Genomic DNA, 23,676 nt, shown 5'->3' with positions numbered 1-23,676 from the left:
CTCCACGTCACATCCAGAGGTCTGGACGCGGGTGCCACAGGGTGCCCCGTCTCTGAGTCAGTAGATCCTTCCTCAGAGGAATCCGCCAGGGAGGGGCTGTCACGAGGAGCATTAGTTCTGGAAACCAGGTCCAAGTTGGCCAGTAAGGAGCCACTAGCAGGACCTGCTCCTCGTCCTCCCTGACTTTGCACAGTGTCTGTGCAAGAAGGCTCACTGGGGGAAACACATATTTGCGCAGACCCCTCGGCCAGCTGCATGCCAGGGCGTCCGTGCCGAGAGTACCCTTGGTCAGGGAGTAAAAGAACTGGCAGTGGGACGTCTCCGAAGCAAACAGGTCTACCTGAACTTCCCCGAAACGTCTCCCAATCAGCTGGACCGTCTAGGGATGGAGTCTCCACTCTCCGGGAAGCGCAGCTCGTGAGAGCTCGTCGGCTGCACGGTTGAGCAAACCTGGTATAAGAATGGCACGAAGCGACCTCGGATGCTTCTGACTCCAGAGGAGGACAGAATGGGCGAGCTGCGACATGCGACGGGAGTGTAGACCACCTTGTCGGTTGATGTATGCAACGGTCGCAGTGTTGTCCATATGGACCAGCACGTGTTTGTCTTGAAGGCACCCTTTAAACGGTTCAAGGCAAGGCGTACTGCTAGCAGCTCTAGGCAGTTGATGTGCCAGTGTAGCTGAGGGCCTGTCCAAACCTCCGACACTGCCTGCCCGTTGTACGTGGCCCCCCAACCGGTGGTGGAGGCATCCGTGTGTACCACAGCATGCCTGGAGACCTCTTCTAAGGGTACTCCTGTCCGAAGAAAAGCTAGGTCTGACCACGGGGTGAAGGTTTGGCGACAGGCCGAGGTTACTTTGACCCGGAGAGTGCCGCGCTGCCACGCTCTCCTCGGGACTCGGCCATGAAGCCAGTGCTGAAGTGGTCTGATATGGAGCAGACCAAGCGGTGTAACTGCCGTAGCTGCTGCCATATGCCCCAGGAGCCTCTGAAATTGTTTCAGTGGGACCACTTTCCTGCTCCTGAACGTATTCAAGCAGTTCAGCACCGACTGAGCACGCTCTTGTGTGAGGCGAGCTGTTTGGTTGACCGAGTCCAGTTCCAGACCGAGAAAAGAGATCCTCTGCGTAGGAGAGAGTTTGCTCTTTTCCCAGTTGACCCGAAGGCCCAAGCGGGCGAGGTGTGCCAACACCAGGTCCCTGTGTTCGCATAACTGACCTCGAGTCTGTGCTAGTATCAGCCAGTCATCGAGGTTGTTGAGAATACGAACGCCCTGTTCTTTGAGGGGAACAAGGGCCGCCTCCGCGACTTTCGTGAAGATACGGGGCGAGAGGGACAGCCCGAAGGGCAGGACTTTGTTCTGATATGCTCTGCCTTCGAACGCAAACCGCAGGAATGGCCTGTGGTGCGGGAAGGATCAAAACATGGAAGTACGCGTCCTTCAGGTCAATCGCTGCAAACCAATCCCAGGGACGGACACAGCTGAAGATGTGTTTCTGCATAAGCATCTTGAAAGGTAGCTTGTGAAGGGCTCGATTCAAGATGCGCATGTCTAGGATCGTCGTAACCCACCGCCTTTCTTGGGTACTATGAAGTAAGGGCTGTAAAACCCCGTCCTCATATCGGCTGGTGGGACTGGCTCTATTGCTTCCTTCTCTAGCAAGGTAGCAATCTCTGCTCGCAGGACAGGGGCATATGCTGCTTTCAGTGTAGTGAAGTGGATGCCCCTGACCCTGGGAGGACGCCGGGCGAACTGAATCGCATAGCCGAGTCTGATGGTTCGGAGGAGCCAGCAAGACGGGCTGGGAAGCTCTAGCCAGGCTCCCAGACAACGTACAAGCAGAACCAGGGGAACCACCGACAAACCCGCAGGGGGGCAACGAAGTGGAATGCAGGGACCCCGCTCGGGCGTCTCTGTGCCGGTCCGAGGCGGAGTCAGTGTGTCTGTGTGTGGTGTGTGCAAGACATTTACCTGCGTTCTGGCAGCTGGTGCATGAGTAGTCCATTCTACAGCACTCTCCAACCACCCAGTGCCGTTTGCTGGCGAGAGGGGGCAAGGCCCGGGGTTGACCCGGGGAGGGAGTGGTTCACCACCTCCCAAAGAGCAGGGAGGGGAGCAACGGGTTGCCCTGCCAAGTGGAAGTGGCGCTGGTACACAATTGCATCGCCACCGCACGCTCCACCGGCGGGACGGCCTTGTACCCCCGTGCTGGTCCGCCATCAAAGGTGGTGAGGGAGGACGTGCCACTGGAACGGTTTCTGGCAGTAAAAGGTGCCGTCCACGTCCCAGTGAGCTCGTCATGCACCTCCGGGAAGAAAGGCACTGGGGTGGGACGCTGAGAACCAGCACGGGCCACCCCAAGATACCATTCAAGCCCTACCTTCTCGGCTGCCCTGGCAAGCATAGCCATCATCTCAGGGTCGGTATCCGCCACCGCTGACCGCCCAGTGGACAGCAGCGATCCGGAATCATCCTCCCCCGAGAAGTCTGGCTCACACCGCGATGCCGCGATCGACATCTGGTCGTCAGGGGGAGCCCCAAAAGTAATGAGTGGTACCCCACGAGGGGGTCCAGCACATCCTTCTGGAAGCGGAGCGTCTGTGGAAGGGGGAACCCCCGACGGATTATCCGCCGGGATATTCCCCACTGTCACCGTCAGACCAGTCAGCCCGCTACCAGAGGTAGAGTCTCCCCGGCGTTTGCCAGGGGGAACGGTGGATCTGGGCAGAGGAACTGGCAACCCGGCCCTTTGCAGGAAGCGGAGTCTGGTATGCAACTCCATGATGGACATGCCGCCGCAATGACGACATGACTCATCCACGAAAGCTGCCTGAGCGTGCTCAATGCCCAGACACGTCAGACAGTGATCGTGACCATCACCTGGCGCCAGGTAACGACCGCATCCAGAAACGCACGGGTTAAATGGCATTTTGCTCTTTTTAAACGCCTTGTCTTTAAAAATACATTCACCCGTGTCACTCTTTTAGAAAGCTGCTCTATGTGCTGAAGCGCACATGGGAGATGGTCGCTGTGACACAGAAGGCGGGTAGTGCAGTCCTTTACTGTGCGCTTTTCCACCCACAGGAGACCACCACCGCTGACGCACCGTGCCGCCAACACATGCAGTCTTGTAGAGTTTGTAGAAGTTTTGTAGAACTCATTCCGTCTCATAAAGAAGATCGTTGTGATCAGCGACAGCTGGATGCATTCATGCATGCCAATGTGCATTGGCTCGTTTAGTTTACACACAAAGAGGATTGGTATCTCTAAGCGGTATCCCAATTCGTCGGCCTCCAACGTGACGTCGAGAGACCGACTGAGAGGGAACTGTTTAAAGCACCTTTATTTTTAAGAGTGTAACACTGAATTAAATGTAACTTGGAAGTATAAAGACTGAAAAAGTAGTTTCTTGAAAAACATATTCTAACTATCTTCAGTTACAACTTAAAAAAAATTGTACAGTATCTAGTCTCCACTGAATGACAGTAAAAATCTTGATGTCAAACAAAATATGATTACATTACTTCTGTACTTATACTTGGTTTTTTGAAACACCATGTGTAAAATATAAACAATTTTTCGAACATGTCTTTGGATCAAATCAACTCAGAACAGAAGCAACATTACCCTACTGGATGCCAGTCACATTTTTGTACGTCTAGTTTGCAATCCAATGAGGTTTTCTATTTTTATTTTGCATATAAATGAGGGAAAAAAGGCAAATTTGGGTCATTCCTGGGATTTGGTAATATTTCAGTCTCCCAGAGTTTCACCAAAAATTAATTGTTCAAAGCTTTTTACAATACTTTGGTATGCCCATTATAATGAATAAAATAATTATTGCATTGTAATATTTTTTAGCATAAAATAATGTCTTCTATCTATCTTAAACCAAGCCTTTGTCATGTCCCCGAGGCACTTCACAGAGTTTGTACTTGGAAAATTATTAACAAAATGTGCATAGTGTCTGTGATTTTTTGGCAATAATGTAAGCATTTATTTGTGTTCCTTTCTTGTGTCTTCCTCAGTCTGAGCTCAACCCCGTCACACTAACCATTCTACGACCATAATAATTTAGACTCTGCTCATATGTGACATTATTTACCAGAAAAGACATCATCCGGGTCTCTTCAATAGTGCTGTAGAAAATGGTTAGTAGTATCATAATTTTTATTCATATTTTTTAGGCATATTATAGTCAGAGAGGGTACTGTCAAGCTTAACAACTCAACCCCGAAACATAAAAAATTAAGATGGAAAATGCTTATTTTTCAACATTTTATTTTTAATCCATAAGCATATACAATGTACTTGTTTTATTGCTGCCATATATGGTCTACTCTTCTTACTTATCCTGAAATTGGACATTGGCCATTTTGAGTAAAAAAACCTCAACCCCATCTGTGATGGCCGAGGCCACACATAAATGTATTGGGTTTGATTTGTGTTATAAAGTTTTGTTTTGATAAGTTGTTTATGTATTGGATGTAATTGTTTATTTTTATTTGTAAATTTGAATTTATTTTTGTATGTTTCTTTTTGATTTATTTGTCTAAATATTTATGCTCTAAGTTAGGTAGTTGGTGCTGTATTTATGCACGCTAAAGAAGGGCAGGCAGTTCCTAATAATTTCTATTGGCTGGAGTGCATGCTGGCTAATGGAAGGTGTAACACCGAGCAAAGACAAATTATGTTTTTTATTTATACGATTTATACGAGTTAATATGATTTTGGGATTGTATTAAATTATTTTTGGTGTAAATTTTAAAATACATCGGAGTCCTGGAACTCCATGTTTTCTTTATTTGTGTGATTTTCTTTATTTTTTTCTATATGTGTGGCCCAGTGTATGTTTAAAAAAATAAAAAATGAAAAACAGATAAAGAACTGAATTTTTGCAAACCATGCCTCTTGCTTTCATTGGACGAATCCTGACACCGTCACAAATATATATATGTATTTCTCATTGTTATGGGGTAAACTTGTGATGGGGTTGAGTTATTTACTTCGTTTTTTATTAATTATTTGATGAAAAAATATAAAATAGTTATGATTTCAGCAAATATATACTTTAAAAATCATGACAACTCTTTTTTTTTTTTTGTTATAAATATATTTTTTATGTAATATGTTCACTTAAACTTTGACATGCAGCAGAAAGACAGTGTTTGGCATGCAGATGTTGACCCAGAAAGAAGTGAGAAAGAATCTAAACCAAAAATTAAAACTGAAGGCAATGTATCCCTTCAAATGTGTTACAGACTTTAACCCCGTCACACCTTGTTAATTAATATTTTTGGAAAAATATAGGGAAGACAATTAAGAAAGAAAGCATTTCTTGCTGATTACTATCTGACATGTTAAGGACTAAAACAATAGAATTGTGGTTAGTTAAACTTCTAAATTTAATTTTTTTTATATAAAAATAAAGGGACCATAGACACACAATTTGTCTATTTTTAGCTTACAGTCTTATAAAAATGTGAAAAATATGATACATTTGTTATCAGAGACACATGAGCAGCAGGTAGATGTCTGTTTTATAACAAGCTCTGTGTAAAATCCTTTTTAAACCAATCTCATTTTGTCCATTACTGCGTCTTAGTCTAAAAAAAAAAAAACGGAAAATAATAAAAGGTCATTAATGCCTGAGGTGGAAAAACATGATATTTTTGGAGGTTTGACATGCGCCTAATTATTTGGGGTGTTTAGAATATAAAGCAGGTGTACTTGAAAAATATATATATTCCAAGTTAAAATGTTACTGAATCCCAGGAATGACCCATTAATCCCATTGTGTTGTGTTTTAGGGTTAACAGGAACAGGGTTTAAGCATAAAAACAATAAGTGTAATACTGCTTTAAATTGTTTTATTGTGCATATAAATGAGGGGAAAAAAAGGCTAATTATTTTCCGTATTTGGGTCATTCTTGGGATTTGATAATATTTCAGTCCCCCAGAGTCTTAAAGTGGTGGTTCACCAAAATTGATTGTTCAAAGCTTTTCACAATACGTAGTACGGAGCCCCTAAGGGGACGTGGAGCAAAAAATAAATAAAGATTAGTTTCGCGTGCTCACGTGAAACTATCGCGTGCGCACGTGAAACTTTCTCTATAGTTTCGCGTGCGCACGTGAAACTATTGCGTGCGCACGCGATAGTTTCACGTGAGCACGCGAAACTAATCTTTATTTATTTTTTGCTCCACGTCCCCTTAGGGGCTCCGTAACTTTGGTATGCCCATAATAATGAATAAAATAATAATAGCATTTTAATATTTTTTAGCATAAAATAATGTCTTATATCTACCTTTGTCATGTCCCTGAGGCACTTAGAAAATGGCAATAATGTAAGCATTTATTTGTTCCTTTCTTGTAAAGAATATATTTCTAAAAAAAAATGCAAGATATTTTATATAAAAAACAGTCTTTAAAGTAATGTCCCTCAGTCTGAGCTCAACCCCGTCACACTAATTTAAACTCAGATGTGCTATTATTTACCAGAAAAGACAGGGCTCTTTAATATGCTGCAGATAATGGTTAGTAGTATCATAATTTTTATTCTTATTTTTTAGGCATATTATAGTCAGTTATTATAGTAAAAACAATAAATGTAATATTGCTTTAAATTGTTTTTGTTTTCCCCAAAACAATATTACAAAGTTTTCTCCTAATTTTATTGCATTTTTGTTTTTGTTTTTCTGAGCAAAAAAAAAAAATATCATACATTTTTTTCCTAACTTACAGAAGACACTAAAATGTCATTCAGTGTAACAATCTTGTCAGACATATTTACAACAAAAAAAAACTAATTACGACAAATTAAAAAGCTAATTACTTTCACCCCAAATACTACTTTTTTTTTAATTTGCCCCCTATCCTAGGTTTTGCCCATTTGTCAGTAAGAATTGTTTTACTCATTTAAAACACAATAAAATGTAATATATGCTCTCTTATTCTTCTATATATTTTAATATGCACAAGTCAGAATAAGTATGTTGTTTAAGTTTTTACATACATATTGTGTTACACTGAATGACAATGTAACATTGTTTTAACCAAAATTGATATTTTATTCTCCAAAAACGTATTTGAAACCTTAAAAGTAGACACTTTACTTACATTAAATGTGCTTTCTATGGACATAAAATCACTTTTGTAAATGTATTTTGACATGGACATCTTAATGTCTTTGACCCATATATATATACAAATCATACAAAAGATTCACACACTACAATGACAAAAACTACTATTACTTCTAATACTATTTTAAAAACTTTCTTTCTGTCTAAAAAATAAACATGCTTTCTTCTTCTGATAGAGATGTTGGAAAGATCTCCAAGTGGAGCAGACAGCATTGTCATGTCAGTTAATTGGTTGCAGATTGATCAGCTGGCTGAGAGCAGCGCTGAAGACAAATACATTGTGTTTCTGGCCTAATCTGAAATACGCAAAGCAAGCAAAAGGACAATTTGATAGCACTTACAGCATTTTAAAACCTTAGAATCAGCTGTATTCAACCTTTTATACTATCTTCAGTATATAATAGTATTGATCTACTAAATGTAAAAGCGTGAAGTTTCAGCAAGTTTCTGTTAAGGTTTTAACAAAGCCTTCCTCGTGTATATTGAGTTGAGAAGCTTGAGATCGTCTGAACCGTTCTGCGGCTGCTCCGAATTCCATCAAACATTTTTATGGGAAAATGTTCCAAATGTAATATTTTCCCTCCCGCACGTTCACCCTATGCACACAATCCCAGCGCATTCCTGCTCTGAGGGGCCATTCTTAGCGGATGATTGATACTAGGACGTGTACAAGCTCTGTGAGACACACATGCTGCTTTCAAAAGAATAATATTTTGTGATGTTAATAACATGCATTTATAATTGGGCCAAACATGACAGAATCCTCAAGGTAGACAGTCAATGGATTTGCAAACCAAAATTTGAGTTAAGATATGTTTCACTGTAACTTTCAATAAGCAATTCTTATGCAGCAGTTTATCACATTTAAACAGCATGTCGGCTGCAAAGTGTTTGTTCAGGTGGAAAAACGGTTGTATATTTCCAAACAGAGCAGCAGCAATTTAAAAGCTCGCATATGCTTTTAATGTGTCTATTTTGTCTGTCACAAAGGTGTAGAATTGCAACGTGTCATCGCGTATGAAAACTCTGTAATTTGCAGTTGACACAGATTTTTAGTCGGCAGCTATTAGCTCAACAGTCACCAGTACAAAACAATAAATGCCACACTTCAAGTCTTATAAATAAAACACACCTGACCATGAGAGAGCAGTGAAACATATGGAAAATTACACATCTCTATATAATATAGAAAAAATAGGGATGATTCTGGAATATTTTCATCTAATTATGGAGAACAAAAATCTAAATCATTGCAAAATCAAAAGCAACAATTAAGAAACTATAATGAATTTTTAAATTGTGATTTAATTCTCTGAAACACATTTTCTCTAGTTATATAAAAAAATGCTTTTCTTACTTAGATTTTTTGTCTTGTTTCCAGCCAAAATATCAAAAAAATTCTTAAATCAAGAAGGACTTTCTAGACGAGTAAAAATTATTGTCTTGTTTAGTCAAAATGAAGTGCGTTTTTGCTTGAAACAAGCTAAATAATCTGCCAATGGGGTAAGAAAAATAATAGTGTTTTCTGTCGGTTCTGTTCTGTTTTCTGCTTACCCCATTGTCAGATTATTTAGCTTGTTCTATGCAAAAGCTCACTTCATTTTAACTTTTTTTTTAACATTTTACTTGTTTAGAAAATCCTTCTTCATTTAAGAATTTTTTTGATATTTTGGCTGGAAACAAGACAAAAAATCTAAGTAAGAAAAGCATTTTTTGCAGTGTAACTATGATTTTCACTTCAATAAAGCCATCTATGGGGTACAGATATAAAACAATGACAAATAAGGCATTAATATGTGCTTTATAAGTACTAATGTGTTGTAGTGTAACTGTATCCTGGCTAAATTCTTTAAAATCCTAACAAAAATGTCAAAAATATGCGCAGACTCTGGTCCCAAAGCAGTGCAATATGTTTGTAGCCTAGAAATCTAGACGCACCCTAGCGGCAGCAAAAATTATTTTGCAGCCAGGTGGGTCTAGACACTCTCAATAGACCTTCTAGCTGCAAAAACCCAAATTGGGTCAGGCCAATCACAACGCGTATAGAGTAGGCGGGGCGGGCTTAACATATGACGACAGAGTTGCGACGGCTGCCACTTGAAAAACAAAGAATGGCGGCTGCAGCTGTCAAACAGCGGTCTTTCGAATCGGCTTTGGCCGCGACTCTGGAGGACTTGGAGTTAAGTTTTTCTTTAAGAAACGAGCAAAGAACGGCACTTAAGTCATTTTTAAAAAAGGAAGATGTGTTTGGAGTTTTGCCGACTGGATACGGAAAAAGCTTAATATACCAATTATACCAACTACGTCACCTTCTTCGTTGCTCTGATTGGTTGAAGCGCTATCCTATTGCGTGCATAGGGATTTTGAGAGACAACCGTTTATCCCGCCCCTCGGAGTAAGCCGCGTCTATGGAGAGTTTCCAGACTAAACATCTTGATGTAAGTCTGGCTCGCCAGGCTAATATGTTTGCACCCTATTGGGACATTGGCGACTTCACTTGTCTTCAACAGAAGCAAGTGAATGTGCATTATCCATCGTTTTTTTTTTTTTTTTTTTTTTTTTTTTAACAGTCTATGGTTTTACCTCACAAAGTCATATTTGCTGAATTTGTGTGATTGTTTATATGGCGTCCTCTGCAGTGTTGGTTTAGTTTCACACTTACTTGATTTCATCGAACCTGCGATGCATTCATACTAATCTTACGTCATCACATCATTTTCTGTGTTATTATGTGAGGAACCCCTGCTGAAAAAAACAGCATATGCTGGTTAGGTAGATTTTGGTGCTGGGATGCTGGTTTTAGCTGGTTTATGCTGGTCCTTTGCTGGTTTATGCTGGTCATGTTGCTGGTCAAGGACCAGCATAAACCAGCAAAGGACCAGCAAAGGACCAGCATTAACCAGCTAAAACCAGCATCCCAGCACCAAAACCTAACTAACCAGCATATGCTGTTTTTTTCAGCAGGGACAGCAATTGTGTTTAATGTGTACTGTGAACAACACTTGAGTACATGTGCGTTGCATGTAGATGGCTGCCGCTGCTCGAAATTGGTCTAGTTTGATTAAATAGCTTGATTATGAGCAACTTCATTTGCCTCTCTGATTACACGGCATGATCACTCACACTATCATCCTCTACATGTGATCCACTGAACTAATGATGGCGTCATCAGCTAAAACACACACACACACAGGTTACTGAACAAGTGTGGATGAGTCAGAGTAGATTTCACTATCATGCGAATTGCGCCCCAGCTCCACTGCAACCGAACACAGAGACAGACAGATGTAAGGTTTGGTGCTGCAATGCGCTTCTACAGTTTTCACATTATATATTTTTCAAACCAAGTTCTGTTTCAAAGTGAACAACCAGTGTGAAAGCTTTTGACACTTGGCTTGTTTGGAGTGTTTCACAACATGGTGTGTTTTCTTCCTCTCTTTAGTTTGTTTCGGCATATATGGACACAGCATTCTCACAGCAAAATAACTGATTAAACAAGGTGAACAAGGTGCATGATTATAAAACGATTTGGGTCACTTGTGGTGAGAACGCAATCCAACTCAATCCAAGCTGTATCATAATAGGTAAAAGAAACATCAGCGTCTAATTCTGTGTAGTATTTACTCATCACAGCTGAAGTCTTCTTAAAGTGTCCTTGCTGTTCTCTAAAACTGGTGCATTCCTATATTCACAACACGTCATCAATCGGCCTTATTGGTGGCACTAAACATAAACAACGCTACTGAACCAAACCAAACTCGAATATTTAACTGATTATTGCTGCTGAAAATTGTCAATTATTATCATGTTTTGGGCGGTACTAATTGATCGGTCCGGGAAAAACATTTGGAGTACTATAGGCTATAAAAAAAATCAAGGAGAAGAGTGCAAAAAACTGTCTGAGGAACAAAAGGCGTTTGTGGTTGGCCAAACTGAAGCAGGATTTCCAAGGCAAGAATCTTGACAACATTTGCGTTTGTTCTTATCGTTTCTGGTCATATTAGGCTAATATCTTAATTAATACTCCTTACTCATATTTTTACCACCTATTAACTTTAATTTGTCAAAATATTGCAACCCTTCCTGCTTACTAAGTCCATCTCTATATGATTATGGATACGGATATCTGGGTAACTGACCAAACTGTGATGTAAGTGCAAACTAGGGCTGCCAAATATGCCATATAAACCATATAAATCATAATAATGAGCCTTTAATTGCCTACATAGCCTAATAAGCACTCAAGCACACAAGATGGCATCCGAGATGGCATCCTTAAATTGGTTCATTCAAAAGTAGACATTTTGCTCTCTATAGATATATTTTTCTTGTCTGTAAAAAAAATATATACACTGGGTTTAGAAGTTCCACAGTCAAGTTCTTGTTTGCTTTCATTATTTTACAAAAGTGCAACGTTTTGTTGTTATTATGAGTCCACATAAATAAACGTAGAGTCTTTATAGATTCGAAAGATTTATTACTTTTATCTCAATGGCTCAATCACTCACATTTTTCCAGGTTAACATTAGATTAGGCAGCCATGTAAAGTTGCTACTACATACATCTTTGTTATAAAGATTATGGATACAGATATCTGGGTACCTGACCAAACTGTGACGTAAGAGCAAACTAGGGCTGCCCTCGAATAAAGTTGCATGTTTATTAATAAACCATATAAATCATAACAATGAGCCTTTAATCGCCTACATAGCCTAATAAGCACTCAAGAACACGCAAAAAAAAAAAAAAAAGCTTGCCACAGCGCATCGGCAGACATAATAATTATGAATGTGTCAGGGAAAAACAGCAAGGAGACTGCATTAGCGTTTTAATCATTTTTTAATAAACTCTTGCTTTCTTTGTTTTCGTCTTAAGAGAGTTGGCGGCACTCGTAATCTCCGCAGTAGTGATGCGCCTGTATGCATGTTTCATATGGATTACTCAATCTGGGAATATTTTTCTATTTGAATTGGTTCATTCAAAAGTAGACACTCTCTACAGATATATTTTTCATGTCTGTAAAGCAAATATAAACTGAGTTTCACACTCAAGTTCACAGAGACAAAGATGGCATCCGGTTTGCTTTCATTATTTTACAAAAGTGCAACATTTCGTTGTTATTGTGAGTCCACATAAATAAACGTAGAGTCTTTACAGATTCTAAAGATTTATTACTTTTATCTGTATGGCCAAAAATGATGGAGCAAGTGACCGCACCGGCGCCTCCATCTGTAGTGGAGTGAGCGCTGCTATTCATCTTTCACACTCCACATAGACATTAGATTAAGCGGCCATGTAGTTGCTACTACATACATCTTTCAGATGAAGAGCCATACTTGAGGTTAATAATTGACGTGTGCGTGTTTGGATGTCCTGCCCGATGTACCACTAGGGATGCACCGAAATAAAAAGTCTTGGCCGAAGCCGAACAAAATTACACTCTGGGCCCTCTGAACACGGTTTTTCCCGTTTTTCCCCCATGTATTTTGCCAATTTTTTTCACCATTGCATAAATTAAATAGCCAGTATTTGCTTTTTACAGTTTTGTCTTGCTTTCAAAGACAAAAAATCAATTACAAAACAACAATTGAAAAATATTTATTTAACACTGAACTTGCCATATTGTAAAAAATATTTATGGCTTAAGGGGTTGCATTCACTTTGCTGCAAATACTGCTGAACATTCACAATTTAGTACAGCCTTTCATACTTTCCTTAACCAGGAGCATATAAATGATTTAGGAAAGCATTTTAGTAAAAAAGTCTAGGGGTCTAACAAAATATCTTAGTAATAGTTCCTACACCTTTACTCTCAACACATTTTCATGCACCTATAGTTTTACTGTTGATAACATTTTCTACAACCTAAATGAATTCCATGGCTCCTACATTTTCAAATTACTATGAAATAACGTCTAACCTGTGTGGGACAGACAGTTGTGAGGTTAATGATTTGACCTGCGAGCTGAAAAGGTTGTGGATTGAACCTCAGGGTTAGGAAGAAGTGTGAGCGAGGCCCGTCTTGGAGAATTACTGAGACGACTCTTTGTCTCTACTCTTCAGGTGTTGCAGCGGTTCTGGGCCCGAAACCGGTCATGCTCTAGGTAATTCATTAAAAGCATAGAAGGTAAACATGGATAATGGAATAATTTTGCAAACACAAGTTTTTGAACTGATATTAAAGCACAGGTTTGTAAAAATAGTCTACTGCTTAGATACCAAGAACAACCTTGACATAAGCTAGGAAAAAACTAAATAAAATAAATATCAATACAACTGAACTATTTGATTTTTTTTATTTTATTTTAAATGGAAACACAAACACAACATACTGTAACACACTCATGGGCATCAACTACTTCACTAAATACTTGCCAGCTAATAAATAAATAATTATTACCTTATGATCCATCTGTTTTCAAATCCACATCATTTGAATATCACAACAATGATGTCTGTCAAAAAATAACGTGCATAACACATGGTAGTATTTATGGGAAGCAAAGGTCAAATTAGTAAACACATTTCCTGGAAAACCCACACTACCAGATGTTTTGACAACATCATCACTTTCTGAAAAGAAGGAGAAAATCACAGCACCTACAGCATGCTGTCTGTCAGAAACCGTAACATACATAATGCATAACGCACGTGAATATAAAATTCGCTGAAACTGAATCAGAACAATCAAGGAACTGAGTGCAATACTTCACACTGCATGCTAAAGATGATAAAGCCAATCCAATTGAAAAACCTCATGACAGACATTTTTTTATGCAAGAACTATACATTTTACTTCTGACATTCCTGATTCGAATATTCTTAATCATGTTCTATTGTTGACTGATCTTGAAATGAAGTCTAATTCTTTTCAGTTATAAAGTAATTAGTGGATACATTTAAACCAAATTTAAAAAGTAAACTATTATATGAAAATATCATGAGTTGTAAAATTAGGAGTGATGTGCCCCTAATTTTTAACAGTTTCACCAAAGAACTGCACTTTTTTGTGATGTTTTGTGAATATGGCCCCTGAAATTTATAGTACATTAGGTAACACTTTAGATTAGGGATTTACTATTAACTATTTGGTAACACTTTATAATAACTGCACGCTATAAACCATTAGATAAGCATAAATAAATAGTCAATTCATTATTTATAATGCATTGTCCCTACATTAATACACATTACACTCTTAAAGATAAAGGTGCTTCACGATGCCATAGAAGAACCTTTTTTGTTAAAATGGTTCCATAAAGAACCTTTAACATCTGAAGAACCTTTCTGTTTCACAAAAGGTTCTTTGTGGCAAAAGAAGGTTCTTCAGATTATAAAAAGTTAGGAAGGATATGGTTCTTTTAAGAACCTTTGACTGAATGGTTCTTTGTGGAATCAAAAATGGTTCTTCTATGGCATCGCTGTAAAGAACCTTTTGAAGCACCTTTATTTTTTAAAGGTGTAGTAAGCAGTTTATAAATACAGCTATATATGTTTCGTTCTTGAATTATGAGCATATTGATAATGTGCTTAATATTTGTATTTTCATACTTTATTAAGGATTAATTTATCTTTTCTAAATTAAGTATTACATTATTTACAAACCAGTTATTTGGTTGCCATCAGTGGTTCATAAAATCATTTTGAAAGAGTAAGTAAATGATTAATAAACTATTTAAATGTATTTATACATCTTATTAGTTACTCAGTGTGTTAATAAATGCTTTGTTAACATGTATTCTTACTGTAATTCATTATTAATTTAGGTGGTTAAAAACATTTACTAGTTGTCAGTTAACTATTTTTGTGAGCTCATCTAAAGTAAGGAGTACTTTAGGGCTCAGTTCTCTTCTATTTTCTTCATTTTGTTGGTTTTTGTTAGTTTGGTTGCTTATTTTGTTACCTATATCTACTTTCTTGATATTTTATTTTTTTTTTCATTTTGTTGTTTATTTAGTTCCTTTTGTATTTTTTATATATTACTGTATTGTTCATTTTATATCTAGTGTACAGTTGTGCAGTTTAATTTTTTTCATTTTCATTTTTTCATTTTGCATCTTTAAATATCTCTATGTTGTGTTAGTTTCTTTTTTTCTGTTTAGAAGAAACTTGAGCCTTTAAATCTGCTTCGTAAAAGCTTCACATCACTTTACAAGGCATACCCTGTAAATAGTCCTTTAGATGAGCTCACAAAAATAGTTAACTAGCAACTACTACATTTTTTATAACAACCTGAATAAATCATTAATTACAGTAGGAAAATTTGTTAATAAAGCATTTATTAACACACTATTACTTTGTCTAAATAATATGTATAAATGTACTTTTAAGTAGTTTATTAAACATTTACATTACACTACTACTTACACTTTCTAATAAACCACTGACAATGCATAAATAACTGGTTTGTTAATACTTAGCAGTGGTGTATAAAGTACCTGAAAGCCATACTTAAGTAAAAGAACAGATGTCTTACCAGAAAACGACTTTAGTAGAAGTTCAAGTCACCATTTAGAATATTACTTGATTAAAAGTCTTAAAGTATGTGATATTTATTGTGCTTAAGTAAAAAAAGTATTTTATTAATCTTAAATGTACTTAAGTATTGAAAGTAAAAATACAAGTAAATGAGTTTGTATCATCCATTTCTGAGAAAAACGTCAGTTTATATTGCAATTCTGATTCTATTTCTCACAATTGTGAGGTGATATCACCCAATTAGGAGAAAAAAAAGTCAGAATTGCAAGATACAAACTTGCATTTGTGAGGAAAAAAGTCAGATCTGTGAGATACAAACTCGCAATTGCAAGAAAACAGAATTGCAAGATACAAACTTACATTTGTAAGGAAAATTATTTCTCCAAATTGTGAGTTTATATTATAAATTTCGGAGAAAAAAAAGTCAGAATTCTGAGTTTATATCTCGCAATTCTGGCTTTATTTCTCGCAATTGCAAGTTTATATTACCCAATTTGGAGAAAAAAAAGTCAGAACTGAGTTTTTTTTATTACACAATTCTGGGGGGAAAAAGCCAGAATTTCCTGACAAGAAGTCTGAATTGCGAGATACAAAAAAAGAAAGAAAAAAAAGTCAGAATTGTGAATTTTATCTTGCAATTCTGACTTTTTATCTCAGAAAAAAGTCAAATTGCAGGATAAAATTCGCAATTCTGACTTATTATGATTTTATAAACTTTGCATTTGCTCACAAAAACTTTTGTGACGGAAATTATTGATATTCTCATGAATCAAGAACAAAGCATTTATAGCTGTATTTATAAGCGGCTTATTACTGCTTATTAATATTGTGACAATGCTTTATAAATGATGACTATTTACTAATACTTAACTAATGGTTCATAGCGTGCAGTTATTAGTGTCACCCAGCTACTTTACTTACTATCAACAAGCAACATATTAGGAGTTTATTAAGGGAAAACTCTTATTTAATAGTAAATATTTTTTTTTTTTTTTACTTTTTAAATTACGTTTTTGATCACACATATAACTTTGTGCTTCATACGGACTGAAAGATGTGATCTTAAACCGCACAATCAGGACTCTCCTCTCTGAATGATATTTAAATCACATATTTTATGGCTGAGCTAATTAATCCAGATGTAGCCACAGTGGAAACCCACTGACATTATTTGCATAGCTGCCTGTGAAAAATGTACGTGTCCACAGAACCAAGCCACAAGTGTGTGATGCATTCCACCCATGAACATAAAGAACAGGCATTCGTATGGCGCCCGACGAGGGGCTCTTCCTGTGCTAAATGGTCTCCGTGGTATCTGGGAGAGTCCCATTAGAATGTCTTTAGCTCTAATGATGAATATAATTAAGTCAGGGTTTCGTGCGGGTAAGTGCGAGCCTCAGTGGGTTTGTTTGTTTCAAGCGTACTACGTTGTACTTGGCACTGTGTGTGCGTACGGTTCTCCACACCTCCTTCATGTGCGCAAATGGAACGTCAATGTTGAGTTCCATCTCATGCATATTGCAGTTTTCGGAGACCCGCTGCGCTGTAAAGAAAATTCTGGTAACACTGTAGAATAGGGAACACTTATTCACTATTAACTATGACTTTTCCTTCAATAAATTCCTAATTTGCAGCTTATTAATAGTTAGTAAGATAGCTGTTAAGTGCAGGTTTTGGGTAGGAATAGGGATGTAGGATAAGGCATTAATATGTGCTTAATTAGTACTAATATTCTAGTAAAATGCATGCTAATAAGCAACTAATTAAGAGACCATAAAATAGTGTTACCAAAATTCTTGTCTCTTTACAGTCTGTCAAAGAATGTCAACCCTGACCATCTTGAAATAATCATGCCTGTAGATGTTCTGTTCTGATCTTTTTGACAGATGATCCAAAATTTGCATGCTGTTCTTGAGGGTTTTTATTTTTATCTTCAGATGTTTAAGACCCAATCTGAAGTTGCATGGCTTTCCATGTCTGTAGCTCTGTGTCTGTATTCTTAAAAACTGCCAAAATGATCATTTAGCAAGCGTTTAGTCTTGAAACCTTTTAAAACAACTTAATAGCAAGTTTATTTTTGTACCATACATCACGAGTAAATGTTGTATTCGCAACACCAATGCAAGAGAAGCTGTAGTGACTAATGAAATTTTCCATGTTTTCACTGTTATTATTACTATTATATTATTACACATCTTCTGAAAGAATCTCTGGATCAAAATACAACCAAAAACAAGCAATAGCATGCAAACAGATGCATATGCAAAATGATTCAACCATCAAGCATTAAATATAAACCAAAACTGCCGTTACTGAATGAGATGTCAACCAAGGAAGGGGTTTAGAACCGTGCAAGCTTTGGATGTGTTAATGGAAGAAATCTACTCCATCTATTTTTTTGATCATCATTCTGAGTTTGATCCAGACGTAGTCTTTGACAAAAGCGATTTTCTCAGCATTTTGTTAAAAATGTTGCTTTTTTTCATGAATCTTTAAAAAAAAGAAAAAAGAATGCATGAAGCTATAGACTACAATGTTTTGTTTGTTTAAAAGCAGAATCACAAATAACAAACACACTGGAAGGAGTTATTTTAACTATTCACTTATGAATATATGTTTATATGATATGTGTTTATAGCTAGCTATTGTAGTATTTTAAGGGAACATAACATGCATGCATTACATTGGCCAAGCATTCACATATGCACATCTGCATAAAAAAAAAATGTTTTTGGCATCTGGACCAAAAATGCTGATCCACTAATCTTGTTCACACAAGTATAGACAGTTTCTCTATCATTAATTTTACTATTGCATACTTCTAGAGACTAGAGCAGTGACGATTCCTTGATTAAATTCAAGTACTCAGTTCTAAAAAAAAAATCCTTGATTACATTTTGGCAAAATACCAGAATTTGCACATTCCACTGATGAAAATCCATGAAAAGCATAATTAGAACCGTTTCTTAGGTTGCACAAAATATTAATTCCATTTAAAAAAACATAATAAAGAACAGTGGTATTATGAAATCGCAAAGGCTGAGAATCAAATAAAAAAATAATGCCCTGTGAGTTTAGCATGCACTTTATTTCTATGCGTGTAGATTACATTCACAGTAAATGCTGCACCACACAAACTGTTTTCATGTTTGCTTAATAAAACTACATAATTTTTTTGCTTTTGGTATTTTATTTGAACCAAATAGTATGGCCCTATTGAAATTATATATGTATTTTAAGTCATTTTAAAGTCTTTTTTTTTATATAACCACCAAAAAATGACTTGATTAATCATCAGAGTAAGTGACTGATTACACTCTTAAAAATGAAGGTTCTTTATTGACATTAATGGTGAACATCCATGGAACCTTTCAAATGCAGAAAAGGTTCTTATTTATGAAGTTTTAAAAGAGGCAGAGACAGACACACACAGTATTAAGTAAAGTCAACATGAAGCAGAATTCATAATGACAAAATAACTGTGATTAAAAATGTGATATATGCAAAAATATGCATATTAATGTTATTTACTGGTGAAGTACTCAGAAATATGTGCTGTTACAAGGCTGCCAAGTGTTATGAGTGAGACTTCCTCTTACATTCTTACATGGTTTTAGTTTGCAAATGTGCATCAAATACCTTAACTGTTTATTTTCCGAATGTCAAGGGAATTCATGAGTTTATTTTTCAAAGAAACTGTTGTTTCAATAAGTGGTTTATGATCGAAGTAAGGCTATTACGCTGTTATGCTGCACTTTAGTGGACTGTATAAAGAATGTCATGTACACAAAGTTACAACCAATATTGCTCAACAAGATGTAATCTTGTAATGGTTTGATTAAAGTTTTATATTGTTAAATGCAGATTTATCCAAATGCATTAATAACGAAATATACATTGCCACTCAAATGTTTGGGATCAGTATGTTTTCAATGATTTTTAAAGACGTTTCTTATGCTCATCAAGCCATACAAGACATTTCAGCATCATTACTTCAGTCTTTAGCGTCACATCATCTTTCAGAAATCATTCCAATATATGCTGATTTATTATCAATGTTGAAAACAGTTGTGCTGCTTAATATTTTTTGGAACCTGTGATGCTTTTTTTCAGGATTCTTTGATCAATAAAAGGTTAAAAAGAACAGCATTTATTTAAAATAAAATAAAAATTCTAACAATATATACTGTTTAACAGTTTGGGGATAGTAAATTATTATTCTTTCTAAAATTATTACTTTTATTCACCAAGGCTGCATTAAATTAATAAGAAGTGCACAGATTGACATTGTTAGAATAAATTCATATTTTGAATAAATGCTGCTCTTTTTAACTTGTTATTCATCAAACAAAATTCATCAACTATGTCCAACATTTATAATTCTAATAATAAATTAGTATATTAGAATAGCTTTTGAAGGATCATGTGACACTTAAGACTGGAGTAACAGCTGATGATAATTCAGCTTTGCACCACAGAAGAAAATTAGATTTTAAAATATATTGAAATAAAACCCATTATTTTACACTGTAATAACATTTTGCAATATTACAGTTTTTTCTGTATTTTTTTTTCTGCCTTGATAAGATAACGTCTTTAAACAACATTACAGGTGTAAACTTTTAAGCTGTGTGCAACAAAGACACTGTTTTACAGCTGAAATTGAAGTCGGTTCATAATTTATAAACTTTACTGCACTGACACTTTTATGTTCCTGTTTATTACTGTGAATTTGTATTGTGTAAAGAGCTGTATGAATACATATATTGTATATCTTTATTGTAAAAGATTTCTATTTTAAAATTGTTTTAGCAAAGTAAATGTGTGTTAGGAAAGTAAATTCCGATTCCACGTTGACTTTAAAAGACAGAGACAGAGAAGGAAAAAGTAAAGATATGTGCTTTGTGCTCATTACTTTATATTTTCTAAGATGCATCTAAGGCTGAATTTTGCAAGGATTCACTTACATTTACACTTGCATCTTTCACTTGCATTTACTGACAGCAGGCAAAACATAACCTCAAAGACACTGCGAGCAGCATATTTCACCAGTTTCAGCATCATAGTCTTAATAGTCTTTTCTATTCTAAGGCATCCAGGAGTGCAGGCTGAGGACAGACAGGCAGAAAGAACAGGAGAGTTGGAGCGCGTCAGTCTAAGTGACTGGATTGGCAGGTTCGTCTTCTTCCCTGACCACAGGAAGTTGTCCACTACCACGAGCCTGTACCTGCTCAGAGACTGTCTGCACAGCTGACGCTTCCGCAAGAGCTGAGTAAACACGCAAAGGATGCAGAAAGAGGGAAGAAAATACAGATAAGCAGAGGGGAAAATAGCATTCGAAAAAGACAGATGACATCAGGCACATCAGCTGAAAGAAAAGATTTGAAACGAAAGGTAGGAAAATATGGAAGAAACGTGTAAAGGGAAAAATGACAACTCAGTGGCGATGTGTGGCTTTTCTAGATTTGTATCAGGATGGAAATCTGCACAAATCTACATGTCTATGTGAGAAGTCAGTAGGGAAGAAAAACAGTACAGGACTTCTGGAACAACGAGGTTGTTTAGCCGGTGATCCAATGACATGCTTAGTGTGACAACTATAAAATACACCAATAATATGCTGTTCTGTTTTGTGTTTTTTCTATTTAAAGGTGCCATAGAATGCATTGATACAATATTTTAAATTGTTCTCTGATATATGGCATAGGAAAGGGCAAACATTCTCCAGAAACGGTTTTACAAGTCCAGTTACAACCCTAGGATTTGTCCCTAGAATGAAATGGTCTGTTTTTGCCTTATTTGGAAGGTCCGTGAATATTAATGATCAGCTCTGCACTGATTGGCTGTTTCACAGAGCTGCTCATCTCAATTCATAGGGACCATGTGACGTCACTGTGTTTTATCGCCGCCAATTTTGTGTCCGCACTACCTGTTTCAGTCTATAGTCACAGCAGCCACAACTACCAGAGGAAGATCAACAAATCTCCCAGAATGTTCACAACAAGGACACAATAGGCCCAGGATATGTTGTTCTGTACGCTGTAACAACAGTCATCAGAAAAAAGCCCAACTACAGTTTTATTTGATCTCAGAAGTGCTTGAAGTGGATATATGCATATAGTCTTTAGCGTACCTGTGTCATTCAAACAGGTGCTTTTCACAGCAAGGGTGATTTTTTCGGCACAACAAGAGTAGTGGAATAATAATTAGCTATTGACTACGAATGTGAATCGGTACATTATAACGAAAAAAATGCCTTAAAATGAAAAGAGGCTGTTTTTTGCGATTACGATGCCGTAAATTATTTGTTTCAGTGTGTATTTGGCTTAAGAGCAAGAGTGTTTTATTGTTGAAGGTGTTTTAGATTATGCAGTGTTTAGTGAATTATTAAAAAAAATTTATAATAAACGGTAAACTATTGTACATCACAGCGTTTGTCATTGTTTGTCATGTCTGCAGTAAAGTATATACATGTAAAAAGGCTCTCAAAAATAATCATATTTGTTATTTTGCTAAAACTATTTATGTACAATCCAAAAAATAATTTGTTATACAAAAATGGCACACAAGTTACACACATCTCTTCTTTTATGTGGTAAGTGAAATCTTATGTACTGCAATGTAACAGGCTTGCGCTAGCATTAAGCTAACCATGTCCCTTCAGTGGCTCATATTTTACTGATGTACTGAAGTTACTGACGATTGGGCGATGCAAATGTTGAGGGCATAACTATTAATGATCGCGACTATTGCGTGCGTAATAGTCGGTGTTATGTTGGAATTGAACTATTTTTCAGCGGTGTTTTGCAAACACCAGATTTATATAAGAAGGAGGAAACGATGGTGTTTGAGACTCATGGTATGTCATGTCCATGTACTGAACTGTTATTATTCAACTCTGCCAAGGTAAAGACAGTTTTCCATTCTATGGCACCTTTAAGGGGTAATACCAGCTGAGAGTACTTGTTTTTGAAAGTGTTTGATTTTTTGTCTGAATAAAATGTTTCAGTGTCAATTTTATATTAAGCAGTGAAGGTCATTTTCCATCATGAGAATTCTTCTGCCACTCTGAAAATACTTTTTTAAAACTCCTACTCCCAAAAATCGAACCAGACAAATCTGATGAAGAGCTCACCAAAATGTACACGAGGCTATATCTCGGCATTGCTTTACCATATTCAGACCAAACCTGGTGCGTGTTATAATTACTATGACCTGAGGGTACCTGCACAGTTTCACCATGGCGCCACCTACTGGTCAGGATATATGAAAAACTGTCATTTTATTATTATTTTTTTAAATCCTCGTAGACTATTGCTCCATTTTTTTGCGAAAATGAAAATCAAACCAGATCATCTTCAGACCATGCTACGAAAAAGTTATGGATTTCATGTCAATAGATCAAATGGTTTTCATTTACTATGTCAGTGAATTTTATATTTTATCTCTGCAAAGCTTTGACATATTGACACCTAACTTTATTTAATACCACATTAGGAACAGTGTCACCTAATGGTCAAAAGCGACAAACCATCAAATCATATTACTATATTTTATTTGATTTTTCAGTCATTTTGCTAAAAAAAAATCTCTAAATGTTTAACGTTTGCAGTTCATCCTTTTTACCTCTGTAGTGCTTAAAGGTCCTTAAAGGAATAGTTCACCCAAAAATGGAAAAAAAACTGTCATTAATTACTCACTTCATGTCATTCTAAACCCGTAAGATCTCTGTTCATCTTCGGAAAACAAATTAAGATATTTTTGATGAAATGCTACAGCTTTCTGACCCTGCATAGACAGCAACACAACTGATGTTTTATTGAACAGAAAGGTTGTAAGAATATTGTTAAAATTGTTAACGTGACATCAGTGGTTCAACCGTAATGTTATGAAGCTACGAGAATACTTGTTGTGCACAAAGAAAACAAAAATTAACGACTGTATATATTCAATATTTCTACTATTTTTTTTTCTCTTAAAGACTGACATATTCTTGTAGCTTTATAACATTACGGTTAAACATGGACTATTTTAATGATGTCCTTACTAC

At 36.8% G+C, this 23,676-nt stretch overlaps 1 protein-coding gene across 1 annotated transcript in view; it reads right to left on the bottom strand.

Annotated features, from left to right (window-relative positions):
* tmie (transmembrane inner ear) overlaps positions 1 to 23,676 on the bottom strand; it is a 43,596-nt gene that overhangs the window by 900 nt on the left and 19,020 nt on the right. The window lies entirely within an intron of this gene.

Source organism: Garra rufa, chromosome 10 (genome assembly GCF_049309525.1).
Source record: "Garra rufa chromosome 10, GarRuf1.0, whole genome shotgun sequence".
In the NCBI taxonomy this organism is placed as follows: Eukaryota; Metazoa; Chordata; class Actinopteri; order Cypriniformes; family Cyprinidae; genus Garra; species Garra rufa.
Note: the sequence above shows the minus strand (reverse complement) of the source record. Positions and strands in the feature narration are given on the sequence as shown.